This window comes from Neofelis nebulosa, chromosome 3 (genome assembly GCF_028018385.1).
Source record: "Neofelis nebulosa isolate mNeoNeb1 chromosome 3, mNeoNeb1.pri, whole genome shotgun sequence".
Taxonomy (NCBI): Eukaryota; Metazoa; Chordata; class Mammalia; order Carnivora; family Felidae; genus Neofelis; species Neofelis nebulosa.
In genome coordinates this window covers 123,081,895-123,102,924 of record NC_080784.1, presented here as the reverse complement: position 1 = coordinate 123,102,924, position 21,030 = coordinate 123,081,895, and the positions used below count along the sequence as shown (strand labels likewise).

The 21,030-nt window shown below is 38.3% G+C and overlaps 1 long non-coding RNA gene across 1 annotated transcript in view; it reads left to right on the top strand.

The window, feature by feature from the left end:
* LOC131507275 (uncharacterized) overlaps positions 1–21,030 on the top strand; it is a 44,291-nt gene that overhangs the window by 5,039 nt on the left and 18,222 nt on the right. Inside the window, exon 2 of the long non-coding RNA XR_009259427.1 lies at positions 14,753–14,903. This is a non-coding gene — a long non-coding RNA (uncharacterized LOC131507275). The remainder of the gene's footprint in view (positions 1–14,752; positions 14,904–21,030) is intronic.

Below are 21,030 nucleotides of genomic sequence, written 5' to 3'. Positions count from 1 at the left end.
GCGCTACAACAAGTGTGCGAGCAGGGGGCATGTGTGAATCAAGGGCAAGTGTCTCTTTTTTAACGTGTATGCACATTATTTAAGAAATGAATAAAGCAAATTATATCTTTCTCATTACTATGGATGCCTTTGGATTCTCCCTCAGTTTAAAATTTGACTTGTGGAAACAATATTTCAGAAGTTGGGATTAGAATTCAATATAAGTAAATACTTTTCTTGACATTTTAAAATCAGAGACAACATATGGTAACTGTTGTCTGTGGATATATTCATTTTGGAAATTTTCTGTTTGCTTTCTGCTAATTCTAATTCAGAGCTAAGTATCCTGTTCTCATTTTCTTCTCAGTTATCTTGTATTTATAACTTCTTTCCGATTTTCCTATGTATGTAAAAGAGGTATCTTGAGCTGTACATCAACACAACGGTGAACAGGGGGGCCTGGGTGGCTCAGTCAGTTAAGCGTCCGATTCTTGGTTTCAGCTCAGGTCATGATGTCATGGTTCATGGGACTGATCCCCCCCGCATCAGGGTCTGTGCTGACAACACAGAACTTGCTTGGGATTCTCTCTCTCCCTCTCTCTGCCCCTCCCCCCCCAATAAATAAATAAACTTAAAAAAAAAAACTTGAAAAACAACAACAACAGCAAACAGGAACACAGTTGTGCAAAGCAGAAGTACCTCATTAAATTTATCTTTTTAAAAGTTACTTTTAAAAATCAATTACTTATTTTATAATGGCATACAACTAAAAATATTAGTTTTAATTAGTAAGTGCATTTGTTTAAATTTTTTTTTAACGTTTATTCAATTTTGAGAGACAGAGACACAGAGCACGAGTGGGGGAGGGGCAGAGAAAGAAGGAGACACAGAATCCAAAGTAGACTCCAGGCTCTGAGTCATCAGCACAGAGCCTGACGTGGAGCTCAAACTCATGAGCCATGACATCATGACCTGAGCCGAAGTTGGACGCTTAACCACTGAGCCACCCAGGTGCCACAGTAAGTCTATTTCTTTATGTAAAACCTCCATATTAGACATTTTCAGGTTGCCAAAAACAGAGGCATGCTTAAGGCACCAAAGATCAGTGTTTATGGGGAGCATCTGTAGAAAGCACATACAATCGCTAGAACATCATTGGCGAAGACAGGTAGCTCTGATTGTTCAACAAGTTTCAACAGATGCTGAAACGGCATTTCAACAGCAAATGCTCCATCACTGCCGTAATTCAGACACTTCATCTCTGTTTCAACTCCTTCTACTTCTCCTTCCATTAAGGACCACCTGACCCTGTTTGTGAATTTTATCCTCTAAAGGGAGGCAACCACAGAGATGGACTATGGGAGAGAAACTGAGAGAGGAGATATGGTTTGATGCCCTTTATGAAAATTTCTGCATCAAAACACCTGGTCAGCCTGTGGCTCAGGTACTGTCCTTTGGCCTAATTAGCTGTTGGCCAGAAGAACAGGGTCATAAAGCATGAGATTACATGCCTGAGGGGCCATCTGGTATAAATTATGGTGTCTTATGCCTATTCCCTCTTTTCTTAGTGGAGGACATGGTCATGCAAACTTTCAAAGCAAGATACAGTTCTCTACAGTATATGTCACGAACCCAAAATACAGAATCTATTACCTTCCAGGAACTTAAAACACACACCTTATTCCACAACCATTCAGATAATTGATATTAAAAAAGAAACCAAGAAAATAGCAAGTGTTGGCGAAGACGTGGAGAAATTGGAGCCCTTGCACACTATTTACCCCATAAAGGTTGTTGTGAGGATTACATGAGTTAATACAGCATTTAGAATAATGTCTGCAACATATCAAGCGCTCAACAAATGGCAGCTGCTCTTACAACCTGACTATGCATAAAATGTGATTTTTTTTTTCCCCTAAATGAATTGAATATATCCGAGTGACTTTGGTAGGTGCGTCTTCTTTTACATCTGAGATGAGGAATTCCTTAAAAAAATTTTTTTAGGGTGTATTCATTTTTGAAAGAGAGACAGAGACAGAGTGCTAGCAGGGGAGGGGAAAGAGAGAGAGGGAGACACAATCGGAAGCAGGCTCCAGGCTCTGAGCTGTCAGCACAGAGCCTGGTGTGGGGCTCAAACCACAATCTGTGAGATCATGACCTGAACCAAAGTCAGGCACTTAACTGACTGAGCCACCCAGGTACCCCTGAAATGAGGAATTTCTAATAGAAAGTCCTAATGTGCTAAATGTGAAAGAACAAACTTTCTTTGCCTTGGGAACGTAATAGGTTGGCTTCTTTAGACCAGATGCAGCCATATATAAATCCATATATTATAATCTGTTAAGTTAGCAGTATTTTTTGCTTGTAATTTTCAATTTCACCACTAAAAGAAAATATAGTTCCACATTGGATACTTTGCTTTCTCAGGCTCAGTCATTAGATTTTTTCTAACTATCCTCTCTCAGTTACTCTGCGTTTGTGTTTATTGTAGAATGATTTAGTGAGCTTCTGAAACATGGTGGGGCATATCTAATTTTGCAAACCAGACCAGGCTAGACACAGAAGGATCACATTTGCATAATGGCCACAGTACAGCTAAACTTATAGCATTTTCCTTTGCATAACGATGACATTCAAATTATTATGCTGCTCAAAATATAGCAGTAAACTAACCCAGTCAGGTGTCCCAGTTTAATATAACATACTGTGGTCCTTTTCTCCCTGAACATACCTAATGATACTCTTGTTTCTCCAATTTTTTCGTGTCGGAATCCAATAGGACATCTCACATGATTATGTGTGTGTGAGCTTGTTTGTGTATATGAGAGTCTTGTTTAAAACAAAAGAATCTGTTTTCCTGATTTGTCTTGACTCCTATTGAAATTATTTTCTCAACTTCTATTCTTATCGATGCAATTTAAATAATTTTTAAAAGCCTAGTAAATATGTACATATGAACAGTAACATTAGCAATTTGTGTAAACAGATACTATGATTTTAGAGTGTCATGTGCTTTCAAAATGTTCTCTTAAATTAGATATCCTGAGGATATAGCAATTGTCTTTGGCTGCCACAATGTCGTGTTGTCCAGTGGTACATGGAAAAACCTAAAGCTATAGGTCTTTGTTGGGTTCTTTTTTCTCTTGAATAATAGTTACGAGCATGGGATTTGGCATCCTATAGATCCAGGCCACTGCTTTACCATTTGCTAGTCATGGGACTTTGGGAAAATGAACCACTCCAACCCTCAGTTTTCTTATTTACAAAGTGGAGTCATGATGCCTATGTCTGATTACAAGTAGGTGATTATGAGGATTAAATGTGAAAGCACAGAATATGGTTTCCTTCTCGGGCTAGCTCCCCATCATGATGGCAAGATGGCCAGAAGCAGCTCCGGACTTACATCTGACTGGTTAAATAACTATGAGAAAGAGAGCTAGCCCGGTTCACAAAACAATCCCTGTGGCCAGAAGGAAGGAACACATGAAATGGCCAGGGTCTCATGCCTACTATTTTTTTTTTTTAAAGATTTTTTTCTCTTAAGCCACACCGAACTATAATCTACCTGTGATAAAGTTCACCCCGTTTATGTGTATCATTTGATGAGTTTTGATGAATGTATGCTAATGTGGAACCACCACCAGATCAAGGTATAAAACATTTCCATCACCTCAACAAATTCCTCTGTGCCTCTTAGTCCCGCTCTTCCCTGGTCCCAGCCCCTGGCAACCAATCATATACTTCTTGTCACTACAGTTTTATCATTTAATAGAAGTTTATATGAATTGAATCAAAGGGTCTTTTATGTCTCCTGTCTTTTATTTAGCATGCTAAGTGCTTTTCAGATTAATCCATGCTGCTGCCTATATAAGTAATTCTTTCTAGTTCTGAGTAGTAATCGATTGTATAGACACACAGCACAGTTTGCTTTTCCACCACCATCTGATGAATTTGGGTTGTTTCCAGTGTTTGGCTGTTATGAATAAAACTAGTATGAAGATTCATCACAAGTCTTGATATAGATGTATGGGTTTCTTTTTTTTAGTGTGTGTGTCGGTGGGGGGGCGGGGGCAGGGGTAGAGTTGGGTATATACCCAGGAGTGAGATTTCTGGGTCATGTAGTAAATATGTATTTAATTTAATATAAAACTGTCGGACTGTTTTCCAAAGTAGTTACACCATTTTTCCTTCTGACTAGTGATATATGAGACTCGGTGACTGCTCATTCTTGCCAATACTTGATATTGTCAGTTTTTGGAATTTTAGGTGTTATTTTGGGTGTGTAGTGATATGTAACTGTGGTTTTCATTTGCATTTCCCTAATGACTAATGGGGCTAAGCATCCTATAATGTACTTATTGGATGGAGTTTTCTGTTTACATTTTTGATTTTTTAAAAATTGGGTTGTCTATCTTTCTAGTATCACCTTTTAAGTATTCTACATATATTCAGAGTACAAGCTCTTTATCAGATATAGGTTTTGCAAATGTTTTCTCCTACTCTGTGGTTTGTCTTTTTATATTCTTGAAGGTGTTTCTTGAAGAGTAAATATATTTCATTTAATATTAGCTATCATTTAAAAATATTTCATATTTTTTTTATACTTTACCAAACAAATCCGTTCCTTCTTCAGGGTCACACAGATTTTTTCCTATATCTTATTTTAGAAGTTTTAAAATTTTATCTATCTTTACATCTATAATCTATTTTGAGTTATATGCATATGGTGTGAGATAAAGATACAGGTTCATTTTATTGCATACAATAATCCAGTGTCCCAACATCATTTGTTGAAATAGAATTATTCTCTACCAAATTACCCTAACCTCTACCTTGAAAATCAGTTAACTACATACATGTGTATATTTATATCTTGATTCCTTATTATGTTAAAATTGTTCATTTTTTCTATGTCAATACCAAACTCTCACGATTAATTATAGGTTTATATTAAGTTTTGTAATCAGGTGGTGTAAGTCCTCCACCCTTATTCTTCTTTATCTTATTGTTTTAGCTATTTTTGGTCCTTTGAATTTACATATAAATTCCAGAATCAGTTTGATAATATCAGCTAAAGTCTGTTGGGATTTGGCCAAAGACTGCAGGGAAGCTACAGATAGATTTGGAGAATTGACATCTTAAAAATACAAACTTCTGATTCGTGAGCATGGTTTATTTCTCCCATTTATTTTAGCATGCTCAAATTTCTCTCAGCATTTCTCAGAGTTATCGGTCTTATATATATGTCGCTGGCTGTATCCTTAATATTTCAAATTTTTGATATTATTATAAATGATACATTAAAAATTTTAATTTCTAGTTGTTCATTGCTAAGAAATAGAACTATAATAAATTTTTGAATTTTTATTTTATTTTTTATTTTTACATTTATTTATTTTTGAGAGACAGAGCACAGGCAAGGGAGGGGCAGAGAGAGAAGGAGACACAGAATCCGAAGCAGGCTCCAGGCTCTGAGCTGTCAGCACAGAGCCTGACGCGGGGCTCGAACCCACAAACTGTGAGATCATGACCTGAGCTGAAGTCGGATGCTCAACCGACCGAGCCACCCAGGCGCCCCAGATTTTTGTATATTAACTGTGTATCTTGTGATCTTGCTAACTCAGATATTAAACTTGGAAATGTTTTCATAAATTACTTAGAATTTTGCTCATGGACAGTTATATTATCTCCTTTTCCAATCTGTATAACTTTTATTTTTTCTTAAAAAATTTTTTTTAATGTTTATTCATTTTTGAACGACAGAGAGTACAAGGAGGGGAGAGGTGGGGAGGGGGCGCGGGGACACAGAATCCAAAGCAGGCTCCAGGCTCTGAGCAGTCAGCACAGAGCCCGATGTGGGGCTTGAACCCATGAATCATGAGATCATGACCTGAGCCAAAGTCGGACGCTCCACTGACTGAGCCACCCAGGTGCCCCTATTTCTTTTTCTTGATGTAATGCTCTTGTTAGGACATCTAACACAATGTTTAATAGAAGTGATATTGTAGATATCCTTGCCTTGTTCTCATTCTTAGAGAGGGAAGCATTTAGGTTTTTTTTTTTACCGTTAAGTATGGAATTAGCTTTGGTTTTACATCAATGCCTTTTATCGAGTTGAGGAGGATTTCCTCTATTCCCAGTTTGTTTGGAGTTTTTACTATAAACAGGTATTGAATTTTGAAATGTGCCTGTTTTGCATCTGTTGAGATGTTCATATGAGTTTTTCTTTTTTTAGTCTCATTATATGATGACTATTTGATTACTTAAGGTATATTTAAACAATCTTGTATTCCTGAAATCATTCTTTGTCAGGATGTATTATGCAGGAATTTGATTTGCTAAAATTTTAAGGGTTTATGTATCTATATTCATGAGAGATTGTTTTCCTTCTTGCCACATCTTTGTCTATTTTGGCTATAGGACAATGATGGCCTCATGAAATGTTTTGTGAAGTGTTTTCTTCTCGATTTTCTGGAGCAATTTGTGTAGAACTGGGATTTTTTCTTTCTTTCTTAAATGTTGGTAGTATTCACCAGTGAAGCCACCTAAGTCCTGAGATTTCTTTGTGGGAAGATTTGCAAGTAGAAAATTATTTTCTATTTCTTTTTGGGTAGGACTTGGCAGTTGGTAATTTTCAAGGTATTTGTTTATTTCACTTAAGTTGTCAAATTTATTGGTGCATAGTTGTTTATAACATTCCCAGATTATCTTTTTAATTTCTCTAACTTCTGTTGTGGTATCTCCTTTTCAATTCTAGATATTTAAGTTTTTGCCATACTCTCTGTCTCTGTCTCTGTCTGTCTCTCTTAAGTGTGGCTAGGGATTTGCCAATGTTATTAATGTTAAAACAACAACAACAACAACAACAACAACAACATATGGGACTACATCAAACTACAAAAGTTGCATGGGGAAAGGAATGACTAAAGAAAAGACAACTTATAAAACATGAGAAAATATTTGCAAATCATGTATTGGATAAGGGGTTAATGTCCAAAATATATAATCAGGTATTAATATAGCCATTCCCCCTTTCTTTTGATTAGGGTTGACATGTACATCTTATTACATCTTTTTACTTTTAAACTGTTTGTAAGTGGATTTCTTGTAGGAAACCTATAGTTGGTTTTGTTTAGTACAGTTTGACAATCCTTATCTTTAAATTGGTGTTTTTGGGTGCTTAGGTGGCTCAGTAGGTTAAGCATCCAACTCTTGATTTCAGCTCAGGTCATGGTCTCATGGTTTGGGAGATAGAGCCCCGGGTCAAGCTCTGCACTGAATTTGATTTGCTAAAATTTTTATTAATAAGAGATATTAGTTAATAGTTTTCTTTCTTGCCATATCTTGGGATTCTCCCTCCCTCTCTCTCTGCCCCTCCACCTCCTCCTATGTGCGTGCGCGACTTCTCTATCTCAAAATAAATAAGTAAGCATTAACTTGGTGTGTTTATTTCATTTATATTTATATTTGGTCTGATTCTTCTTCTCCTCTTGGCAGTATATCTTCTATCATATTTTGAGGGCAGCAACAATTACAACTTTCTGTTAAAATTATTTCTCCTTGCTCTGATTCTAGGCTAAAGAAGCAAATTTATTATTATAAGTTTGCATTCCACTGGCTTTCTGAAGGTGTACTGGCAACAATACGATCCACGACAGTCTGACTAAAAGTTACATTTCTCATCATAGAGCTATCGATTGATATTCCTGATGACACAGTGTCTTTGTAACCAGGGTTAGCCTCGGGAAGCGAATCCCTTGGGAGTGTGCCGCTGTTCTTCAGAGCTGAGGTTTGTACCTTTGACTGTGATTATCCCCTGGAGGGCCTACCACCCTTGGAGGTCCTGAATGGGTGTTCTGCCTTCCCAGACAGCTCTATCTTTGCCGTAACTAAAACAGGACCCGGTTCTAAATGAGTGTTTCTTAAACAGTGGTCTATGGAGTATTTACATAAGAATCATCTGGGCTGTGTCTTGTAGTGTAGATTCTAGGGCACAAACTCAGGCTAACTGAATTTATCTCTGGCAGGAAGCCCCAGGAATCTGTAGTTAAACAAGCTTCCCAGGTGATTTTCATGCACATGCCATTTTAAAAGCCATCATTCAATATTATGAGCTCTGATAATGAGAGAAATGCATCCTCTGTATTTATTGTAAGAGTTCTAAATTTTACACACGTGTTGTGTATTAATGCTATAGCGCACATATACACAGGCAAAAATAAATATTAAACCATTGACATTTAGAATGAATAAAAATGGAAGTTCTGCTACATGTCTATATTTATGTCTATATTCTAATGGTTGTATTGTATTTACTCACTTTGGATTCACCCGTTCTTTTTTTTTTTAAGTTTATTTTTATTTATTTTGAAAGAGAGATGCAGAGCAAGTGGGGGAGGGGCAGAGAGAGAGAGAGAGAGAGAGAGAGAGAGAGAATCCCAAGCAGGCTCTGTGCTGTCAGTGCAAAGCTGGACAGAGGGCTCAAACCCACAAACCGTGAGATCATGACCTGTACTGAAACCAAGAGTTGGATGCTTAACCAACAGAGCTACCCAGGTGCCCCTCGATTTTCCTGTTCTAAACCTTAGGGGAGCTGGCTAGGCTGAGGTTTATTTTCAATAATTTTATAAAAGGGAACCAACACAAATGCCTCAAATGAATTATTGGGAGTATTGTCTTTCAACCATGATATTACCCAGGCTACACCCCAGACCAATTAAATATGAATCTGGGATGGGACTCAGGCTTGAGTATTTTTAAAAGTTCCCCGTGCCATCTCAATGTGCAAAAAGGTTGAGAATGTTGCTATGGGAACAGGGCTTCTTAAACTTGAACGTGCATCAGAATCACCTGGAGAGCTTGTTAAAACACAGATTCTTGGGCTCTATTTGCACATAGGTCAGGGGTGCTGGTGGTGGTGGCGCTGATTTCGTGTTTCTAACCAGCTCCCAGGTGAAGCTGATGTTAGTGGTTTACAGACCACTTACTCTCAGTAGCACCGCATTACGGTGATGGTGGAGCTTCTCCAAACTTCCTGCCAGCTCTTCGCCTGTTTTGCCTTTTACTGGTTAAAAATTTCGATTCAGCCTATGCCTATATTAATGAATCATTCCTTTGGGAATATAATAACTCCTTAAAACTGGTTTCATCCTTAGCTCTGTCTTACATATTTGAGAAAGACCAATTACCACTCACTGTGTACTGCCATATCCCGATCATAAATGCTGTGACCTAAATGAATTAATATGGTCGTATTATCTTGGCCATGTGATGACCGACACGTCGACAAGTTTATTGAGCTACCTTTTCTCCTTTACTGAAAATGGTAATATCATATAGTCTCGATCCTGATTCCTACGAATGAAGGTCCTTCCTCTTTCCAGAATTAGGTCTTCCTGGAGTTCTTTGGTACCAATTCTCAAATCTCAAAAGTAGAGACAGAGGAAATAGGCATGAGGACGCTCAGTTCCAGTCTGACATTGCCATTAAATTCTCTGTGTATGTCTAAAAAAGACATGTTCAACTTTCTGGGCCTCATGCTCTTCATCTATAAAATAAGGAGTTGGACAGGTGAATATTTTTAAGTTCTTCTTCAGTTCCAAAATTGTCTTCTCTGTAATTTTACAAACTACCAGGCCTAGAGCAAAAAGGCTACTGTGTGAGTTTGTGTTGATTCGGTAATTCCGTACATTAAAATCAAAGGTGGTTCAAATGCTTAGCTCTCCGGAGCTTTACTTGTCAGCTTTTAGGGCAGAACGAGTACAATTAAAATGGGTATAGTTTCATGGTGGCTTTGCTTCATCCTGCTGGGGCTAGGAAACCTCTCCAGAGAATCACCTCAATGATGAAAATCACCAGTTTCAATCTTCCTTTGGCAAAACAAAAGGACTCCGTTATGCTGGCAGAAATTGTATTCTTCTGTATAAAATCCTGCGTGCCAAATAAAGAAACTTGATAACATTATTGCCGGATTAAAAAAGAAAGATTAGTGATTTTTAATAAGGTTACAAATTGGAGCTTCTAATCAGCCCGATGTGGAGCTGGTAGGTCATTGACAGCAAAGCTCTTGCATGGGAGGGATTTAGCATATGACTAATTTTAAGGGCTAACAACCTAGTAACACAGAAAGCTTGGGAAAATTAAAAGTATTATAGGTGTTTTAAAGAAAAAAAGGTAGATTATAAAACTAACTTTTTTTAAAATTTTTAATGTTTTTATTTATTTTTGAGACAGAGAGAGACAGAGCATGAGCAGGGGAGGGGCAGAGAGAGGGGGAGACACAGAATCTGAAGCGGGCTCCAGCACAGAGCCCGACGAGGGGCTCGAACTCACAGAGTGTCAGATCATGACCTGAGCTGAAGTCAGATGCTCAACCGACTGAGCCACTCAGGTGCCCCTAAAACTAACTTTTGATTACTCAATAATTCCACTTCTGGACATATTTGCCAAGGAAATAATTAGAAATGTGGTAAAAGCTGTGTTCACGAAAATGCTGAGGGTAGGGTTATATAAATATACAACAGAAAAATATTGGAGCAGCCAATGTCCACTAATGGAGTAGTTAAATGAATTACTCCATCCACGGGTTTGAATAATATGAAGACATAAACTGAAATATAATTATACAAAAACATGGAAAAAAATAGTTATAATATGTTAACTGATAAAACCGAAGGACAGACTATGTACCGTAGTAATCATGATACAAAATCATGAATAGTGAAAAGGTGGTAACATTATGCAATCGTTACATAAGAATCAAGAGGTTATGGGTGACTTTTCCCTCTACTTTCTCAACTTTCCATAATGTTTCTGGGTTACCTTTACATCACAGCGGTTCGGAGCACAAATGTTGCCGCCATATGCCTGTGTTCAAACCTGGCTCTGCTTCTTACCACCTGGGTGAATTCGTAAAATTATTAACCTCTCCTCTCAGTTTCCTCATTTCAGAAATGAGGATAATTCTAGCAACTCCCACATAGGTTGTGAAGATTTAATGAATTTGTATAAAAATCACTTAGATCAGAGGATATGCCATGTGGCAAATATTATGTAAGTGTCCGCTCTTTATTATTGTTTAAAATAATTTATCTTATTTCATCTATAATGTCTTTTCTATTGATAGAAATATTGCACTTTTGGGGCGCCTGGGTGGCTCAGTCGGTTAAGCATCCGACTTCGGCTCAGGTCACGATCTCGCGGTATGTGAGTTCGAGCCCCGCGTCAGGCTCTGTGCTGACTGCTCAGAGCCCGGAGCCTGTTTCGGATTCTGTGTCTCCCTCTCTCTCTGACCCTCCCCCGTTCATGCTCTGTCTCTCTCTGTCTCAAAAATAAATAAATGTTAAAAAAAAAAACATAAAAAAAAAGAAATATTGCACTTTTTTTTTAAATAAAGAGAATATAAAAGTTTCTTCCTCAAATCACTTGGCCCCTCTGACACATAAACACCAATCCCCCACAATGCAGGAAAAATTACTGGTAAGTTTATGTATTTTATACAGAATCCCTCTCCGCTCAGACTCTCATTTTCTATCTTATTTCTTGGAAAGTTTCTTACAGTACACTTAGATACACCAATCGATTTACAGGTACTCACATAAATATGAGGATCAGTGATTACCACTGAAGTTGAAATAAGACCTTTGACTTCTTTTTGCTTGAGTCTCTGAAATCACCAGAGTTCATAGCACCCAAAGATGCTATGATCCTTGTCAGCAAATAAGGAAAACTTAGTTTTTTAAACAACGGTCTGTTATAAGCAATTTTATTTCAGAAATTGTTGGGAGCTAGAATCTGACTTGACTTTTTCTAAGACTCCTTGGCACAGAATTTGTTTCTGTAGTTATGAGGCAATACAGAAGAACCAAAACTCAGACTCATTAAAAATCAGATAAGCAAAAAACTTTTAAGTAAACTTTTAAAATGAGAAAATAGTTGGAATATTTGGAAGTAGATGAGACCTAGATATTGATAAATATTAGTAGTGACATGTAGATATTCCTAAATATTTAGTTAAAAAATTTTAATTTGTTTATATTTATTTATTTATTTATTTATTTATTTATTTATTTATTTTTTAATGTTTATTTATTTTTGAGACAGAGAGAGACAGAGCATGAATGGGGGAGGGTCAGAGAGAGGGAGACACAGAATCTGAAACAGGCTCCGGGCTCTGAGCTGTCAGCACAGGGGCCCGATGTGGGGCTCGAACTCACAGACCGCGAGATCATGACCTGAGCCGAAGTCGGCGCTCAACCGACTGAGCCACCCAGGCGCCCCTAAATTTTTAATTTTTTTAAATGTTTATTTATTTTTGAGAGAGAGAGAGACAGAGTGTGAGCAAGGGAGGAGCAGAGAGAGGGAGAGGAGACACAGGATCTGAAGCAGGATCTCTGAGCTGTTAGCACAGAGCCCAACGTCGAGGTAGAACCCACAAACTGTGAGATCATGACCTGAGCTGAAGTCGAAGGCTTAACCGACTGAGCCACCCAGACACCACTTAGTTAAATATTTTAAAGTGGAAGAAAGTTCCTAGGTCCACGACTACTTTGTCCCTAATACAGCTCCTCACAGGTGACAATTTTTTTTTTCACTTCTTACTGTTATTACTTCCATATACTTAAATAATGTGCTGGTACTTCTAGGTCTTGATTTTTTTCTAATCTGACGAACTGTTTTACCTAGCAAGTTAGTGCATTCGTATATGTGATGACTGCTTGTATATTTGAAATGAATTGCACAATCTTATTTTGTGTTCTCTTTCTCCATGCTTTCCCCTCCCTCCATCAGTTTCTGTCTTTTTGGATTTATCAAGATTTTTTAAATTCTCTCATTTGCTTTAGTTAGTTTAGAAGTTATGAAGTATATGTCTGCTGGGAATTTGACTTAACTAACTTAAATTGATCGATTTTTAAATGTGAAGGAGCGCCTGGGTGGCTCAGTCAGTTAAGCGTCCAACTTCGGCTCAGGTCATGATCTCCCGGTTTGGGTTTGTGTCAGCTGTGCTGACAGCTTAGAGCCTGGAGCCTCCTTCGGATTCTGTGTCTCCCTCACTGTCTGCCTCCCCCCCGACCCCATGCTCTGTCTCTCTCTGTCTCTCAAATATAAATAAACATTAAAAAAAAAATTAAATGTCAAACCGAAATTTTAATTTGCCTACAAACCCAATTTTGTCATGATATAGTATTCTTTTCATACATTGCTGTTTCTGAGTTGCTAATACTCCAGAAAGTTTTCTATCTGTATTGATGAGTAAGATTGGCCTCTACTACTCTTCCCTTTTACTGACATTGTCGGAATTTGCCACCGAGGCAATACTGATTCTTAACATCAGTTGAATCAGCTGAGAAGTCAAACATTTTTTTCAGTTCTTTGGAGGAGCTCATGTACAATTAGCATTGTCCTTCCTTAAATGTTCAGTAGAACTCAGCAGTGAAACAATTTGGACCTCGAGTTTTGTGGTAGAAAGTTTTATATTACCGACCTGATTAATTCAACATTAAAATGTTTTAAGAATTTATTTCATACAAATTGAAAAATTTTGTCCGTAGAATCTGTAATGATGTTATGCATTTTCAGGACTGAACTGTGCCTCCCTCTCTTTCTCCATCAGCCTGTTAATGTTAATAGTTTTATCAGTTACTTTTGACTTTGTGACCCTCTGTATTATGTATTTGTTTTCTATTTCGTATGAATATCATCTCTTTCTTTGAACTGATTTTCCTCTAACTTTTTGTGAGGGACTCCTAGCTCCTTTATTTAAGGCTGTGCACTTCACTCTACATAGTGATTTCTCTGCAACCTGTGAATTCTGTCAGGAAGTATTTTCAGATTTTACAAAGAAATTGATCATGAAGCAAGAGGTGGACTGTAGATGCTATGACTTATTTCCTGATCACCCTTCAAGAAGAAATCGTTGATCCCCTCATTTGCTGAGAGTCCTCTGGCAGAAGGCCTAAAGCTTAAGGCCCCTTTCCTGTACTGCCTTTCCTGGTGAGCGTGCCTCACTCAGGGTTATGCTTCCTTCTTTGGGCACTCTGCACCTAGTACCTGACTGAGGTAGGCTAGAAATTCCTGACCCTTCATGTTTGTAGCCGCTCTATCAACAGTAGCCAAGTTATGGGAAGAGCCCAAATGTCCATCAACTGATGAATGGATTAAGAGGGGGTATATATATATATATACACACATACATATACAATGCTACTTGGCGATAAAAAAGAATGAAATCTTGCGATTTTCAACAGTGTGGATGCAGTTGGAGGGTGCTATGCTAAGCGAAATAAGCCAGTCAGAGAAAGACGGATATCACATGATTTCACTCATATGTGGAATTTGAGAAACTTAACAGATGATTATAGGGGAAGGGAAGGAAAAATAAGATAAAAACAGAGAGGGAGACAAACCATAAGAGACTCTTAAATATACAGACAGCAAACTGAAGGTTGACAGGGAAGAGAGCGTGGGAGGGTGGGGAAAGTGGGTGATGGGCATTAAGGAGGGCACTTTTGCAGATGAGCACTGGGTGTTATATGTAAGAGATGAACCACTGGATTCCACTCCTGAAGCCAAGACTACACTGTATGTTAACTAACTTAAGAATATGTTGAAAGAATAATAAAAATAAATAAATACATTCCTGACACTCCCCAGTTTGGGACAACACTTACAGGTCAGCTTCAGAACTCCCCCTAGAGTCTGCTCAGGTCTCCGTTGAAATTTCCCAGGTATACTTCTTCAGGCCAATATTGTTTTCTTCTCTTTATTCCCACAGGTATTGATCCCAAGAGTTTTCTAAAAATCCCCTGGAGGGGTAATCTCTGTATCATTCTTTCTCTCAGGGAATTAGACCTTTGAGAGAAGACTTTCTGGGAGAAATGATATTCAAGCTGAGAACTAAAGTAGCTGTCTAGAAGATAGGTGCGGTAAGTACCAACAGCCAGCTCACTAGGTGGGGAGGAGAGGCGTGTGCATGTGTAGGTGTGCTAAAGTGGAGTGGTGGTGGGGAAGCATGGCGGTATGAGAGAAAGAGCTAGAAAAGCATGCTTACCTAAACCACGGAGGAGTTTAAAGTCTACCTTGAGAAGTTTTGAGCCTTCCATCCCATTAGAAGTCCTACAGTTGTAGATCCTGGGCACGGTTCATTGATTGGAAGGGCTAGGTGGGAACTCTTTGCCAGATAGAATTCAAGAATATACGTGGAGCCAAGTTTCGTTCAAATAGTAAAGATATTACCATTTCTTGAAGTATGATAGCACTTAGCCAACAACAAATGTTTGCAGATAGAAATGATCACTAAGTGATTCCAGAGTGTTTAACTATCCACTTCCTCATTAGAAGTCCATTTCACTGTTGACTTACCCAGCAGGATTTTGGAAAATGTTTTTACTCTATTGGGAACATGTAGCCTTCTATTCTTATGGCTTGCAGGCAAATGGCACCCACAGGGAAAATTCTGCACATTGTCAGTTCTCAGATATGCAACCAGCCCACTGCTGTCCTTTATTAAAGGCATAAATCTGAACTTGTGCTGAATATGTACAAAGGAAATTTGATTTGTTCATCTTTATAACATCAAAGAGTTACTCCAGTTCCAAAGGCAGCCTATTTACTGTCTCATTAAAGGATCAGCACCACAGTAGTGTTTTCCAATAGGTGGTGTCACTGACAGCTTGGAGTTCCCTAGGTTTTAAATGCACTGGAGAGGGGCGCCTGGGTGGCTTGGTCGGTTAAGTGTCCGACTTCGGCTCAGGTCATGATCTCACAGTCTGTGAGTTCGAGCCCCGCGTTGGGCTCTGTGCTGACAGCTCAGAGCCTGGAGCCTGTTTCAGATTCTGTGTCTCCCTCTCTCTGTGACCCTCCCCCGTTCATGCTCTGTCTCTCTCTGTCTCAAAAATAAATAAACGTTAAAAAAAATTAAAAAAAAATAAATGCACTGGAGAATGCAACATGATCCTATAGAAAATTCAAGCTAATACCTATTTCTTCAATTGTCAGTAATTTATCAGCTATGGAAAAAGCACTGATTTTTTATTATTATAAAAACGCAGTAAAAAAATTAAGCTTTTTGGTTAGGAAAAAACCTCTTTAAGTATTCAGAGAATCCACATAGAAGTAGGTGGCAGAGGGAGAATGGAAGGGGAGGGGGTGAGGAAAGTAAAAGAATATCTACCTTTATTTGACTGGAGAGAAAAATTATGATGTTTTTATAAAGATTTGAATAAACACTTCAAAGATCTGCCACCAGCAAGAAAGGTCAATAGAGTCCCTTTGATAATGGATTCAGCTGAAAGTAGCAAAACCTGTTGCATAAATACAGGACTTCAAGAGCAGTATTCCAACTCCTGAATGACAGGTTGTTAACCTTACCAGTTCAGTGTATCCAGGAGAAAACAATGTTTGTGTATGGAGTTTCATCAAAACAATTGGTAGGCACAGTGATATTTTGCGGTGTAGCTCGACACAGGGAAGTCATTTCTTGCCCATGTAGTAATCCAGTGAGGACTGGTCATATGTTCCCACATACCTGTAGTGGAGGCTGGGAGGTGTAATCTGTGACTGGGAACCCACTTTGCAATGTCACCTCTGTATACTCTGGTAACTTTGGGGTCAGTTAAGTCTCTTCCACATGAGCCATCACTGTCCTCAGAAAATTGCAACAGATCTCTTTTGATTGGTTTTTCTGATAATTCCTGCATTGATATGCAAACACCTAATCTATATATAATCCTCTGCATTTAGGAAAAAAATGATTATGTTGAGTTCAATTGAATAAAAATTGTTGTATTAAATATTATGGGGATCTGATGTTGTTGAGGTTCAATGTTAGATTCTGTGAATAAGATATTATTAGGGTCTTCAGGGAACTCTTAGAGAATATATTCTAATAAAACTCAACTTCAGTAAAATGTAGTAAGTGCTAGTTTCTTTTAAGAGTGCTAGATGTTTATTCTTCCTATAGCTGAAATAAGGAATAATTCATTAGAGGATTGTCAGAAGCTCAGATACAATTGTACTGACATTTGAATAAAGTTTTTTGGTGTCATGTGTCAAATGAAACAAACTTGATAAGATTTCAGTATATCTCCTACATACATACACACACACACACACACACACACACACAGTGGAATATTACTTGATGATCAAAAAGAATGACACCTTGCCATTTGCAACGACGTGGATGGGACGAAACTGTATTATGCTAAGCAAAATAAGTCAGTTAGAGAAAGACAAATATCATATGATTTCACTCGTATGAGGAATTTAAGAAACACAACAGACCATAGGGGAAGGGAAGGAAAAATAAGATAAAAACAGAGAGGGAGGCAAACCATAAGAGACTCTTAAATACAGAGAACAAACTGAAGGTTGCTGGAGGGGCTTTGGGTGCAGGGATGGGCTAGATGGGCGATGGGCAGTAAGGAGGGCACTTGTTGGGCTGAGAACTGGGTGTTATATGTAAGTGATGAATCACTAAATTCTCCTCCTGAAACCATTATTACTCTATGTGTAAACTAACTTGGATTTAAACAAAATAAACAAAAATTAAAAAAAAATTTAGTATGGTTCTAACATGTAACCATGTAGAGAATTTTATATTGCATTGAAAATGTCTGATTTTGAAAAAATTTTTTTAACGTTTATTTATTTTTGAGACAGAGAGAGACAGAGCATGAATGGGGGAGGGTCACAAAGAGAGGGAGACACAGAATCTGAAACAGGCTCCAGGCTCTGAGCTGTCAGCACAGAGCCCGACGCGGGGCTCAAACTCACGGACCACGAGATCATGACCTGAGCCGAAGTTGGCCGCTTACTGACTGAGCCACCCAGGCGCCCAGAAAATGTCTGATTTTGAAGAAAACTCTTCTCAGTTCTGTCTTTCCAAAGTGGAGGAGCCGCAGACTGGGACGAGCCAATGTGATTTTTATTCCATAATATACCACATGCAGTCAGTCTTCTGACAACTAATAATTGATATTTGGCCTTACTGAGCTCTAGGTCAAGAAGTTTTCCATAGCACAGAGGAGTTTGACGTGCCACATAACAGCACAACCACAGCATATACAATCAATGCTTCGTCTTTCTTGTATCATTACTTGCTATGTTCTTCAGTGCCCTCCACAGCCCAGAATTACTACCCCTAATTCCACCCCTGTGCTTTTTGATAAAGAATCAGACACATTTTTGGATCTTCAGATGGAATTAGTTATTGTAATGGAAAGAAATTAAACCCCAAAGGCCTGGGTCTGCCATTGGGTGACCTGAAATATGCGTTTCACCATTCAGTGCCTTAGTTTCCTCATGTGTGAGAGTCTCACAGTCATGAAGCTACAATTTTCTACACATTTTGTTTAGTGAGTCTATTACTCTAGTATATTTCTGTATAATTATGTTGTCTATGTAGGGAATTCCAACGTAAAAAAAAAAGTCCATTGGATATAGGCTATAGCCTTTTTGTTATTTAGATACAACCTACCTACTTGTTCAATTTGGAAAGCAGTTGTTCACACTACCTTCGTTTATGTCTTTAGCTTCTTCTGTGCTGCATCTTTCTTATCTCCGTAAATACAAATTATCGACTACCTGAAACTAACTCCATAAGCTATGAGCTTAAAAATTGCACAATTCTTCTGTTTGGCAGTACTCGAAGGAGGAAGATAATGTATTGCAAATAAATAGGCTTGGTTTTGGGACTGCTTCCAATTTTGAATCCTTGGCAATGTTGGACTTCCACTGGAAAATAAAATTAGCCAAAGCTCTAGCTCAAAATCTTTTGAAAGATAAAGCTCTGGGGATCACTCTAATGTATTCAAGGTGTCCATGTGCCTTGAGTATGGCTAATAATAAGCTCCCTGGAAAATATGATGAAGTTGCTGGCAGGTTATCAAAGTTCAACAAAAATCAACTGCATGCACATCTAAGGCTACCATTTCCAAAACAGATCAGTGGATTTTAGGTTTATTGTTTCATCTGGAATGTTAAGTTTGGGAGTGTGGGAGGCATTTTTCATCATCATAGGGAAGAGGACAATAAGCCTCGCCTCCCATATTCAGTGTGTATCCGCTTACTGTTTTATCTTAGCATCTGAAATTCAAAGTAGCTTCCTCCAAAGCAAAAGGCCACCCAGGAGCTGGAATGAAACGAGCACGAGGAGGAATTTGCGGTGAAATTTGGCCACAGTCCCTGAAAGCCCCCTTCCTGCATTTTTTCAGAGCGTAGGGTAATATTTGAGTGTCTGTAACGCGATAGATGTTCTACCCCCCCAGACTCAGTCTTGGGGAATTCTTCTTGGAGTGATTGGACTTCAGAAGTGAATAAAGGTATTACTTGCCTATTCCAAAATTCAGAGACACTGATGAAAATATTTCAGATCATAAGAATTTCCCTAGTAATCCAGCTACATATCAGGTTCATAGAAAAGGGTTTAATTTTCATAACTGAATAAACTCCCTTTCTATTCAGGAATTATGTAACTTCCAGCCGTCGTTTTTAACTAAGGAGATGAAATGAAGGTTGAATCAAAGTCATCTGTAACACTTTCTCAACTCTCACCTCCTCTCCTCTCAACAGGCCCCATTGTCTCCCCAAGAGAAATTCTAGCACATTCTTGCCCGTGAGGCAGCATGGTTAGAAACTGCCACTGGGATCAATAGTTACTTATAAGAGTGGGTTGTATCTCCCGGATGCTGGAGTGGGAAAAATGTTGAGAAATAGCTCTGCTGTCTTAGAGCAACATTTCTCAACAGTGTCCTTAGCCCTTCGAGGATCTGTGAAGTTAGTAATGGAGACCTGCAGGCGATGTTCATTATTTTTTAAAGCAACCTTATGGAACCTTTCTATCCACTGACAATGAAGCTGCTCTAGCTGCTGGCTGAAACCTGGTCTCTTGTCTTCAAGCTAAAATTATATCAAGTCATGGAGATGAGGTAACTATTGCAAGCTATGTGGAAGCTCTGATGAACATTTACATGTTCCTTGATGAATAAGAATGGAAAAAAGTGACCTGCTATTTAATTACGTCTAGTCATTTCACAGACTATTTCAAAACATGGGACATATAGAAGAAAAGTAATTAAAGGGCACGTGGCACTAAAATGTTTGGAAACCACTGACCTCAAATGAAGTAAGATTCAGCACAGGGGAAATATCTGTTGATTTCTCTTTAATCAATAGCTTTCTTATTAATAGTAACATCTATAAATACATCTCTCCCCCCACTCCCCCCGTACATATACACAGATTTGTACTTTGTTCTATAATCGGAAGGACTGAAGAAAGAAGAACAGATCTACTAATTAAGGATAGAACTCTTAATATATTGACAGCTATAGTCATTTTTTAATTTTAATTATGATCTTTTGAAATCATTCACATTTGATTAATCTCCAGTAAATTTGAGTTCCACACCCTTGCTCTTCCTAGAATGGGTGCTGTGGGTGGTGAGATCGTGGGAGGCTCAACTTCAGAATGCATTTTTACAAAGTTACTATCATCAGTAAGTTCTGGGTCTTACATAAGGTGTGAATGATTGACCTTAAAAATATATCTGCAACTATGATGCTTATGAATATAGTTCTTACTGTTTTTTTGTATAATGGGTGGTAAATGAAAGTTTGGTCATTTGGGTGTCTTTCTTTCTGTAGAACTAGCAAGAATTTCTACCAGCAAGCTATCATTAAGAAAGTCGTTACTAAAGAAAGAAAATCATGGGAGGAGACTCTGAAAGCTACCAGATTTTAACTTTTGGAGAGCAGCAGAAAGCTATTAGTCCTTTTTCTATTTTCCTTCTAATGCCAATTAGATTGAAGGGGGGGACGGACAAGGTGGCAGCACTTTGTTAAATGGCGGTGAGGCATGAGGCCATGAGAAGGGTGACGGGTTCCAGGTGAACAAATATCTGGGTCTGTTGGTTTGATCTTTAAGGTATCAGTAAGAAAACAATAAAGAAAAAAAATGGGAGAAAAAAATGGGAAAAAGAAAAAAATGGGAGAAGGCAGAGTTGCTGATTTTCCTCCATGGGAGAAAGATGTCTTTTAATTCTGAAATGAA